At 40.6% G+C, this 12,308-nt stretch overlaps 1 protein-coding gene across 3 annotated transcripts in view; it reads right to left on the minus strand.

Annotated features, from left to right (window-relative positions):
• RALY (RALY heterogeneous nuclear ribonucleoprotein) overlaps positions 1 to 12,308 on the minus strand; it is a 217,337-nt gene that overhangs the window by 144,316 nt on the left and 60,713 nt on the right. For all 3 annotated transcript variants that reach the window (XR_013987519.1, XM_081009617.1, XM_081009618.1), the window contains exon 2: positions 7,878 to 7,974. The gene's annotated coding sequence lies outside the window, so the exon portion shown is untranslated. The remainder of the gene's footprint in view (positions 1 to 7,877; positions 7,975 to 12,308) is intronic.

The following is a 12,308-nucleotide window of genomic DNA, read 5'->3' on the forward strand; positions in this document are numbered from 1 at the left end:
TTGGGTCCTACTCTCTACAGCAGGAAAAAACAAGCTTGCTTCACATTCCATGTGACAGCCCTTTAGATATTTGAAGTGACTATCATATCTCCTCTCAGTCTCCTCTTACTCAGGCTAAACATACCCAGTTCCCTCAACCATTCCTCATAAGACTTGGTTTCCAGACCCTTGATCATCTTGGTCACCCTCTTCAGCACACAGTCCAGCTTTTCTTAAATTGTGGTGCTCAGAACTGGATGCAGTACACCAGGTGTGGTCTGACCAAGGCAGAATAGAGCGCAACTATGACTTCTCTTGATCAGGACACTATACTTCTAGGGATGAAGGTAAGAATAGCATTAGATTTTTTTGCTGCTGCACCATACTGTTGACTCATGACAAGCTTGTGGTCCCTAGATCACTAGATCCTTTCCACATGTACTAATGGCAAGGCAGGTGCCCCTATCTTATATTTGTGTAGCTGGTTGTTCTGGCCGAGGTGCAAGACATTACATTTGTCCCTACTGAAATTCATTTTGTTAGGGAACATTCAGATCTACTCAAACTTAATTGCAAGGAAGAGAGGTGTGCTTTTTTGCTTTTGCTTTTTTAGGGTAACCATAGAAAAGGAACCTGTGTGAAGGAATTGAAGAATCTCAGGCTGCTTTAGTATCTTCCTTTCTTTTGGGATTGTTACAAGCCGGACCAACCACAAAATGCAACAGTGTAAAGTGTTCTTGCTCAGAGTAAAAGCCAGCCAACCAATCACAATGTACCCATGTTTCCCATCCACCCCAGCAATCAGCAATCTGTACCCACTGAGATGTTCTTGAGTACCTCCTCCCTTTTAGCATTATTTCCCCTAATGTGTTTTATACTACCTCAAACCATGGGGTTTCTCCAAGCCTGTTAATACTTCATGCTTGTTTGTCGATGCCTTTTGGTGATAGTTGGACTAATGATACCACATACTCAAAACCAGGAAGTATTTATTCTCCAGTAAGCAACTGAAGCTAGCCTCAGATGTTACCATTTTAATTTGAACCCAAAATGTTGTTCTTCAGAAGATGTTGCTTGCTGTGCTTCCACTTTTTGTACTGATTAAAAATTAAAATGCATACTGACTGAGGTACGAGGATCTTCTGTAGAATGGGAGTTTGGTTTCCTAAAGAACACTACTGTGTAATTAAATAGTAAATAGTGCCTTAAAGCTAGTGTCTCATGTGTATGGAAAAATATTTATCCACATAAGAGGGCAACACTAGAGAAATGTAAAGGCACTTAAGGGGAAAAATAAAGATGTTATTAACCCGTCTCTAATAATTTCAGTCCCAAAGGTATTTCTGGGCTTTCTCTACGGTATTAAGACTGCAGCCTCAAATTGTGAGTCACATATCCATTTTGTAAAGTTGTGATGGTAAAATTTTGGCAGGGTAATCAAATATTATGAACACTCTCACATAATAGGATTATGAATATCACTATCCCATATTTTAAATGATGCCAAGAGATGGAGTCAAGTCAACATGCGCCACCTTGCCCCACAAAAGCACCTGAACTTTACCATATCAAGATATTCATGAGAATCAGTCTTGAACCTAGCATTACGGAGTGCTTTTCCCTTTCCAGAGATACTATCTGTCAGTGGTATATTTTCTCTTTTTCCTATTGTTCTTGTAATGTAAATTTAAACATATAAATATAGTTCCTTTTCAGAAGAGGCATGTTATCTTTATCATATGTGCCTCTGACCTTGCTAACTTGCTTATGCAAAAGCGGGAGGGGGAGAATAGCATCTCTGGAATTTGAAAACCACCCACAACTTTAGCCTAGAGCTATTCAGGGAACTTGATGTCTGGCCAGGAATTTAAATCCAGGTTTCCCTGAAAGAAATCCAGCTCTCTGTCCACTACACCCCATGTCTCTGATGTGCCCAGGACTGTGTGAAAAGGCAGAGATGCCATAGGTGTTGTGATGCATCAAGCAAAAGAAATGGCAAATTGAAAATTTTCACACCACTTGAGACGTATTCCTGCTATGATATATTCTTGTTGATATGCTAAGTGTCGGGGGGGGGGTATATATTTAAAGAAAATTATGGGAAGAATGGACATTGGGAATCTCATGAAATTAGCAATGCACTCCATTAAAAAGAAATGCTGGTCTGTCAAGAAGCAAAATGCCATAGTTAAAATTTTGCTGCCGAAAGCACCTGTCCATTCTGTCTGTCTGCCTGCTCCTCTCAAAACACATTATGAAACTTCATTTCTCTCTTTGTATTTCCTGGTCCACATGTCATACCTGATACATCAGTGCAGTTACTGTCAGTCACTTCTCATCATGAGCCTTCAGATAAGTCCGGTGAAAGCTTCGTACAGTGAGATTACAAAAGGCTATTATTATAATAATTATGTTACTTGTAAATTTACTTTATTATATTTTTAAAAGTATTTCTATAATGGCCACTCAGGTAAAAGAGAAAATGAAACAGACCAATAGGCCTTTCAGACTGCAAGGATGCCTGCTGAATCTACATTAGAAGGGTATCCCACAGAATGGGAGCAGCAACATTAAATGTCCAGCTACTACCGGTAGTTGAAGCCAGGCAGGCCTTGGTAACACAAGGGACAATCATCTCTGGATGATCTCAGTGGGATAAACAGGCTCAGGTGGTCATTAAGGTTTCATGGATCCAAGGTGTTCAGGGCTTTGTATACTAATACAAGAACCATGAACCTATCCCAGTAACATATCAGCATCCAATGCAGATATTTTAGCAAAGTTGTCACATGTTGTCAGCTATCTGTCCCCATCAGCATTCTGCACCAGCTGAAGTTTCCAGACCACGTCCAAGAGCAGCTCCACATGCAGCACATATTCCTAACTGATGTTGAGCAAGCTCTCCCAAAAGCAATTATTGTTTGCTTTCTGAAGTATATTTTTTAATGCACAGTTATCCCCAAAGATGCAGCTGGTATGCAAGGTGGGCTGAAGAGGCTGACAAATGAATAAACACACAAGGAATACTACCATTTCAGTTCCTACATGCCATGGTAGCTGAGTCAAAACCATTTGCTTGGAACAGCTGCACGTGGTTGGCCCTTTGCTCAGTTAATTCACCCACGGTGGTTTGGATGGTTTTCACAATGCCAGTAGAAACAGTGTAAGGCTTGTGCTAGCATTGTGAACATGCATTGCATTCAAATCCTATGTTTTCTCCAAGGAGCTCAATACATTGTACACGGTTCTCCCAACAACAGCCCTGTAATTTAGGTAAAGCTGAGACACAGTAGCTGTCCAAAAGTTACCAAGTGGGCTTAATGACTGATTGAGGATTTGGACCTAGAGCTTCTCAGTTCTAATCCAATATTCTAACCACCACACCACACTGACCAAATTGCCAGAGCCATGTGGATGAGCCCCTTTGCATGAACAGATTTGCTACATGGCATTATCTCCACAAAGCTGCATTTTCAAACAGTGACTACACTGAAGTGTGCATAGGTGAATTAGGCCTCACTCACTCACACTTCCATTTTCAGATAAAAATTAGATTAACAAGATCTGGGTTACTTTCAGTATTTAACTCTCTCTACCTGGGTCTTGGCTTTCAACAGGAAGGAACGATGGGGAAAAACCCTACCTGTGCCTCACTGAGGCTTCAGGTGAAAACTTTTGAAAACAACTCCTTGTTTTATTAGAACAGCACATGTTGGACTTTGGATTAATCTGTAGCAGACTGACAAGGAGTCAAATAGTCATTCAGCAACCATCAGAACAAACTGTGCTCCACTGGACCAAATATCATACCAGCTTCTACAGTGGAACTCAACAGACAAAATATTTACTATTGGTATTTTGCCAAAATATAGAGACTGAAATGAGGAAGAAGTATTTTTACTCCATGATAGGTGAAAAGAGAACCATCTTACCAAACAAAGCTATGAAACAGTGCACCAAGGAATGTCTGCCCTGAAATGAAGGAAAAGAGCGATTCCTCCCTTTGCAGTTATTTATTATTTCTCTGGTTTGCTTGGCCCAACATTCCACTCCTTCTGAATTCTGGATTGGCAAAATCTCCACTTCTGAAAAAGGCACAGAGGGGCTGCATATTGCCCCCCACTCTCAAGGTCCCTGTTGTCTTTAAATGTAAATTGAATCAATTTTTTTCTCTATTTCTAGTGATTACCTGTGAGTACTTGAAAGGGAGTGGAAATCTCCTTGTAATTAAGGAATGACTCCTGCTTCATCAGTGTTCCCAATCATGTGCAGGTTTCTACCCACATCCAACCTAATGTGGGTAGAGATAACTCCTTTCAGGCTTTCCTCATCCATCATGGGATGTTATAGAGCACTGGGTATATTTTTAGTGTAAAGAAACACACATACACACCACCCTCAGCCATTTCACAATGATAAAAAGTCAACTCGTCAATGGCAAAGATTGTAAAGAAATTATAAAGTGTTGTGTAAATAAGGGAGAAAAATGGAAGCCTCTTTCAATGAGGAAGAAAATAGTTAAGGTCAGGTTTAAGCACAGCACTCATGCATACACAATGCTCTGCTCTGCGTAGACTTTGGAAGGAATACAATAATGTAAGATACAGCAGTGGGGAATACCTAACTCACTGGTCCTTCCACTTCAGAAACAAGACCAGGGAATTCAGCACTCCAAAAACCCATGAAGAAATTAGATGAGAATTTCTGAAGCATTCTATAGAGATGTTAGTTATGAGATTTAAATGTAATAGTGAAAGTAAGAAATGTATATTAAGTGAATAGATTGGAAAATTCTCAGATGTGATTGATGGAAGTAAAAAAAAATGGTACAAGATATGAAATTATGTTAAATTATTGTTGGAAATAATATGTTGAAAAACTTATAAAAATTAAAAAAGAGAATTTCTGAAGCATTCTTAAAGTTGTTGTATAATAACTTGGCACCAAAGCCAAAACAAATGTGAAATATACTATTCAAATTTGAACTCTCATGTCCACGTGCATCAAATAAAAAATTATGGGCACATCAGAAGACGTCAAACAAAATTCAATTCTCTGCTTCATTTTCCTGGCCTGTACATGGGGGACTTTCTTGGGAAGATATGTCTGCTGTTTGTGGTGCCCCTTAAGACCTGCATAATAATGGCTTGTGTCTGTGGAATGGAAGGCAGAGCATAATTTCCCAAACCTTCATTTCTGGGGCCTTTCTCACGGTTGAAATCACTAAATTCCACCAATCTTGATAACACTAACATCACTATGTTTCAAAATGTTTATACTGTTTCACCCCATTTTTTCATTTTTCAAATGGAATTCATTGTCATCCTTTTTTTAGATTTTAAACAGGTGAGGCGGAAGCCTTTACTCACTGCCAAATGAATGAAGAGGCTGAGAGCATCATTTACTCCATCGCCTAAAAATAATGCAGTTTTTTGTTTGCCAATTCTTTTCAACTGTGGACAATTCCTGGCCTGAGGCCACCTGGAAAATATTGTGGCTATGTCTCTACATTTATTGATTCTCAGAAAGGAATCCAGGATTTTACCAGAGAACTGGCAGAATAAAACACTCCATTGTCCACAGTTCACTGTGCTCAGTCCTCTAAACAGACCTGCCATTATTTCCTAAATTACTGTTTCTCAAAATAGTGTGCATTTTATTTTATGCACCAGTTCCTTCTAGCTTCTAAAGTAACCCCCACAATTTCTGGTTCCTATATACTGTTTCCCTTCAGTAAGCAGGGATGTGTATGGTTTGAGATTCACTCAGAACTAATGGTGACCTGCCCATTCCAATTGGTTTTGTGATATACTCTAGTGGGTACCTAAGGTGCTAGAAGCCAAGGGCACAGTGGAGATATAAGCAGGGAGAGATAGCAGAGAGGCATTTTGGTGCCTAGGTAACACTGGACCAAATATTTTGGCTAATTAAGACTTTGCCATAATTATCTGGCTGATAAATATTACCAATATAAGATAACATAACTGAGGCAAAAGATCACTACCCAATATAGATTTTGATCTGGCACCTTCTCATCTATAATTTTACAGCACTCTTGATTAACTCACTCTAGAAGCACAATAAGAAAGCTACGTATTATTTTTTTTAAAAAAAATATTATCACATTCAGGGAGACGGAGTGCAAATATTATATAGCTAAGCCATGATGTGTTTATTCACCAATATTTTCATGAGGCAAAACATATTATGGAAAAGTCTTATATGCCATCTTTGGGGGCCTTGCTTGCCTAAGGCAGTCCTCAGAACCATAAAGCCAAACAACTACAGTGATTTAAAATAATCAAAATTAAGGCAGCAACATTTAGAGTTATTTTTAAAAGGCCAGTATATAGAAAGACAAAGATCTAAACAAAGCTTTGTAGAAAAAAGCCTTTTAGAAAAAGGTGGCATGTGTTCATCAGAAGCTTGAATGAACCCAGTAGCCATTCCAAGTACATGTTTATGTGTATGTACAGAACACCCTTTTGCTGGAGTCAAAGATACAGAGCATGCGTTTATTAATAGTTGTGCTTGACCCGGGGGTCAAAAGGATTAGCATTGTACTGCATTGCTTAATGTGTCCCTTTCTCAAGTTGTATTTCTAAAGTTGGCTTATGACATCAGCCGATGCCCTGAAGAGTGAGAGTTCTGTGGTTGCCTAAAATAATGTTCTTCTTCTCAAAGTTTTCTCCCCATGATAAAGACATCCAGATCCATATAAGGGAAATATTAACAGTTACTGTCCATATGACCAACGTTTTATTGGTTTCAGTACATGGGCATCTTTTTCAGTTCAATAGACAGCTTCAGTGAGAGATATGATATCAGTTATCTCAGATGCATGAATTTCAGGCAGCATTTGACCAAAGGCAGCTTTAAAAACTGTTCACTTTCCTATTTACTCTTCTCTTGCATGTCTTTTTTTGGAATGCAGTTCACTTTTCCTTCAGTGGGGGCTACAGAGGTCACAGACAGGCCACCACTTTAAAAGGGTATAGAATGCAATATTAATCCAAGGTAGACAGGAACTGCGACATGTGATAAATGACTGGGACAAGTGATTAGAGTCTGGATTAATTTGTGATTAGACACTGTGATTGAGCTTACTGAGCTCATAGACACCAGAGGTACCTGAAAGGGCACTCTCAGGGCAGGAATCTTTGTTCCAGACACTAGAGATCACACACACAAATCACTGTTGGCTTTGCCAGCATAAAACTTAGACACAAGAAAGGTTATGGGCCAGATGCTACAGAATCTTTGTGATCCTTCAAAACTTAATAAAGTGGTTCCCCTCCCAATTGCTGTGTACACAATAATTGGTTGCTTCTGCTTGTCGTGCAGCATTAAAATTCATAAAGCTCCATGCTGTTTCAGAATGTTCACGAATCTGATACATGTTTGTGAATTGACAAGATTCAACCCCCCTGCCAAGTAACTGTGAAAAATTCAAGGCTTGCTTTCTACATTAGAATATGCCCAGCCATCATGCCCAGCCCTGCCATTAGGCATGGTGATACATCTGCCTCAGGCAGTAGAGGAGCAGGAGGACAGAACTGCTAGTGAGCATGCCTGCCCTGTGCCACTAAGCTGCTCTGCTACCCTCAAGAGCTGTGGAGGATGTAGCCCCATTGACAGTGTTGAAGATTCAACTGCTAGTCAGTTTCATACACATAATATGTGTGTGTAGAGGGGGCACCATCTTGCCATTCACCTCAGCTAGCAAATGTCTTAGATCAGCCTTGCTAACCACAGAACAAACCTCCTCCCTTCCACAGCCTTTGTTCAGAGATAACATAATCTTGTCTCATAAAACTCTTAGTTCTCCACAACAATAGTTATGTCGCGAATGCAAATTTACTGGCTAACCTTAAACTGAATTGTGTCAAATCACTCACCAGGAATGGTGCTTTGGGTACAAGAGTGCAGTTCCTCCTTGCCCACCAGGTAGGGGGGCTCAACTGGCGTGGTAACCCTTTATAGACCTGGCTTTACCTACAATAAACAGGACATAGGAAACCATTACCAAGCATGACATACAATCCAATGTTTTGTCGTCTATCTACTACATTATACACACAATAGTACTTGAAGTGTGTTGGAATGAATTTGCAGAGCTAGATCATAGGACCTCTTTGATGTAGCAGTGCAGGCCATCCCTTTTTGAGCAAGAGAAAGGGTTCATTAGGAAAGGTCCAGATCGCCTTCCCCAATATGTCCCAGGCATCTTAGTGAGATCATCTTAGTGGTCCCCCATGGATCAGAAGCATGATTCATATCAGCAATTCCAGGTGGGACCTGCAACAAAACGTAGCAATGCAGTACACTCCTATTCAGACAGCCATTAAGTCAGCCATGTCTTCTTCCTGGATTCTTGCACAAACAGCTGTGCCCTTTGTGTACATGTGAAAGAATATATTGTGGTGAAAAGCCCTGGCTGGAGAAGTTCACATTGTTCTAGACCACTTTGCCCCATAATGAAACTGGATATGCCCCTCAAGCCCAATAGCACACAGACAGAAAAAGCAGTAGAAAGTCAAAATGTCCTAGCTCACAGTGTTGTTCACAGCCAACTGTTTTTTCAAGACAGTGGTGGTTTTGAAGTATAATGCATGCAACAACTTTTTTCTCCCAGAGCTGATTCAGAGCTGGATCAGGCATGCACACATATCACTTAGTATGCCATCACACATGTTAATTGCTTCCTTTGAAAGTGTTTGAAGTGGTGTTAGGAAACACGAAAGCTCTGCATGCAGTGTTTGATCCCTGATGGCCAAGCAAGTGTTCATGTGATGTTGTAGTAGCTGAATGATGAATGAACCTGTGTGTATGTGGCTGGCTCTCACATGGACCCGAATGGTGACTGAAAGGTAGGTTGAAAGAATGTGGGTACTCATTTCCACTCTCCAAACTTGATGGTGCATTTTTATATTATTCTAGCAGCCTTTTACCTGCTTGGAAATTCTAAGTTTTGAAATCGGTGATTAAAATCAAAACACTTTTATAGGGCTCAGTCTGCCATATTAATTCAAATGGAATAAAACTGGCCAAACACAGGTGAAAACCTGCTCCTTTATCTCAGGAACCATCCTACAAAAATTGGTTATGATATCTTACAGGGTGTCCAAATGCATGGTGAACAAACAACTTTCAAAAATATACAGTGTTCTGTGAATCTAGAAACAACACTTTTATGTTTTTTAAATTAAGGAAAAAATCAACACTCAAACTGCCTAATTTGAAGTAGTCCAACCCATGTCCTTTATTATAAAATGTTAAAAGTGGAAGGTCAGCTCATCGGTCTGATAAACCAGACAGAAGCTTCTCCTTACTCCTTCTATAATTAAGGACTCAATCCATATTTGGTTCTCTGGATTATTTCACAACATTTCACTGGGGCTAAAGTTTTGAACTGAAGAGTGATGAGAGGAATGAAGAGCAAACCTTCTGGCAAAGAGGACACTTGTGCTTAATGTGTCAGTGAGAGATTACATGTTTACTGAGAGATCACCTGCCTTGCTGGAATCCCACTTAGTTTACAAGTGCAGTGGTTACATGTTATGTGTGGATACAGGATGAGAAGCAAGTGGGACCCTAATTGCATATAAGAGATGCAGTCAAGGTCAGTTCTTATATCCAAACATTTAATTTACTCTAAGAAATGTGGCTTGTTGACATTTATGCTGCCCGCATCCAGGGTTTTCACACACAGACACTCCCAGCCTTCAAAGCAAGTATCTTTGGTAAATGGAGTGAATATTTGGCTGCTCTCATTTCTACAGATATATGTATAGTTGGAGCTGTTAGCCCCTGACCTCACTTTTTTCTCCTGCAAACAGTGGTTTGGATCCAGAATTTTTCATCCTTAGACTAAATCTATTGAAATCAGTGGGGCAAGGCAAATACAACTAATTTAAGTCCTATCGGTTTCAGCAGATCTACTGACTAAGTCTGCTTCCAACCCATTCAGCACAACCTGTGAAAAGGGTTTAGTTTTAGTTTAGTTCATTATTTATAATTTGATTTTCGGATGAGACAATTAAATCGACTTACATTTAAGAAATACACTAAAATGTAATGAGTTAAATTAGAAACAAGACTTCCCTTCGCGTAATAAAATGATCAGCAATTATAATTAGAAGACAGCAAGCATCAGACTAAAAATTCCAGTAGTGAGCAGATCATAGATTAAAAACTGGCTGTAGAAACTGTATGTACAGTATTTAGGATGTAATCCTAACCCCAGTTACATGGGAGCAAGGCCCACTGAATTCCATGGGACTTCCTTCTGAGTAGACATAATTAGGATTGTAGCCACAGGCTGTGTCAGGGTGAGTGGAAATTATTCCAACAGATGAGTCCCAAATACATGAACAGAATTTGCAGATGAAGTTAGTATGAATAGCTGCTCTTTCACAATTAATGCCACGGGAACACAGGAAGAGGGAGGACCCAGTAGGCATGATCCCACTCCCCATGCTATGTACATAGATTATACACTAATGGAATGCATGCACATTCTTCATAATATTCTTGTTCACTGCTTTGTTTTGTGGACTCTCTCTCTCTCTCTGGCCCTCAGGGCTTTCTGCCTGGCAAAGCCCCTTTCACCATCCATGCCCTGCACTCTCTCCAGCTGCTTTTGTCTGGCTGGGATGCCTCCTTGAAAGCTTCTTGCTTGCCTGGAGAAATATGGAAATACGTGTGAAGTGGGTGGCTGTGTAGGAACCTTCAACGTCCAGGTGGCTGGAACGTAGCCTACTCAGGAAAGTTAAGCACCACATATGTAACCTCACCCACTTTTTGCTTCTGTCCCCAACCATCACTGATATGTGGTTCTTGGAAGGCTGCCCATGAAGGAACACAGCCTTTGGATTGAAAGAAGCCCCCATTCTTGCATGAAATAATACTCTTCCACAATCAGTTCCAAAGAACCCATTGACTTCTATGATACTCAGCATCTGAGTTTTCTTGACTGTTTAGGTACAAACAGCCCTGGCTGGCTAAGGGGTTACATTTCTGGTGCATTCTACAGTTCAGAAGATTTCCCTCACATCTATTAATGTGGTAACATCAGAGCAATGGTGATGTTGGGCACAACTGCAGTGAACGCTGAGATTTATTCAGCTCCCTGCTTGCTCCTTCTCAGTTACTGAAAACACTCTCTAATTGAATTGATAAAAGCCAGTAAATTGCCCCTTTTTATTGTGCATGCCTTACAGTACGGGCTGGAGAGATGACTCATCCCCCAGGTGTAATGATGTGAACCACTGAGGCTACTTCGGTGATTCACTTTCAGCTGCATTGTTCACACAGATTACTTGGAGGAGATTAGTGTTACTGGAGAAGAGTGCGTCAGGACACCTGGCTTCCTTTCCTGGCTCTTGCATCATTAACATCACTTAGGATCTTCCCAAAAAGGACATATAGGCACATCTGTTTCTCATCTGTCACCCGAATTCTGCACATTTCCTGCACAAGAACATTAGGTTTCTGTTGCTGAAACGACATTTTCACAGCGCTCAAAACTGTAACATTATTTTCTCTATTTTCACTGTCCAGGGTGTAAGTGTCATTGCTGATGTATCCAAAAATGGCACCAAACACACACAAGAGGAAGGAGTTTGCATTGGGAATCTCTTGTTAAAATGGAGGGTGCCCTCCTTCATCTGAGCAGGGGTTTCTGTGCAAATCCTTTCTTGAATCAGGAAGGTTTCCACGGAATCCTGCTGAACCGAGGACTCACAAGCTGATGAATGGTGGATAAATGCTACTCAGTTTGGCTATGTGCCCCTATTCCCTGCTGGAAGCAAGCATGCCCAGCCAATGCAGGATTTAACCATGCCCTCCTGCCCATCCGATAACATCGCAAGTGATGTCAGCTGAAGCATGGGCATGGGATGGGGGAAATGGCTTCATGGGCCAACTTGGATCCCCTGGTTCCCCACTGCTGCCAATGAACACTTGATTAGTCATTTAATAAACCTGCAATTGTGTTTGCCTTTTCCCAAAACGCCGGGTCAATTACGGATTTGCAATCCGAGCTTATACAGCTTTGGGGGAGAAAGTTCACTGCAGATCAACTTTACAAACAATCACTTTATTTAGCATTCCTCCCCCTCTCTAAATCAATATTCAAATGTTCTAATTAGGAGCTATCTACTCCTGTAACCTTCGTCTACGCTTATTTAGTAGGTGTGAGGTTCAGACACATATTGAATCATCGACAGTGCTGAACTTTGCAGAGTGTCTTCTCACATTTTAAAGAAGCATTTTGCTTGTTAACTGTGCTTGCTGGCAGCGGCGGAGCTAGCCGCTCGGGTGCCGGG

This window comes from Podarcis pityusensis, assembly GCF_964106645.2.
Source record: "Podarcis pityusensis genome assembly, chromosome: 6".
Taxonomy (NCBI): Eukaryota; Metazoa; Chordata; class Lepidosauria; order Squamata; family Lacertidae; genus Podarcis; species Podarcis pityusensis.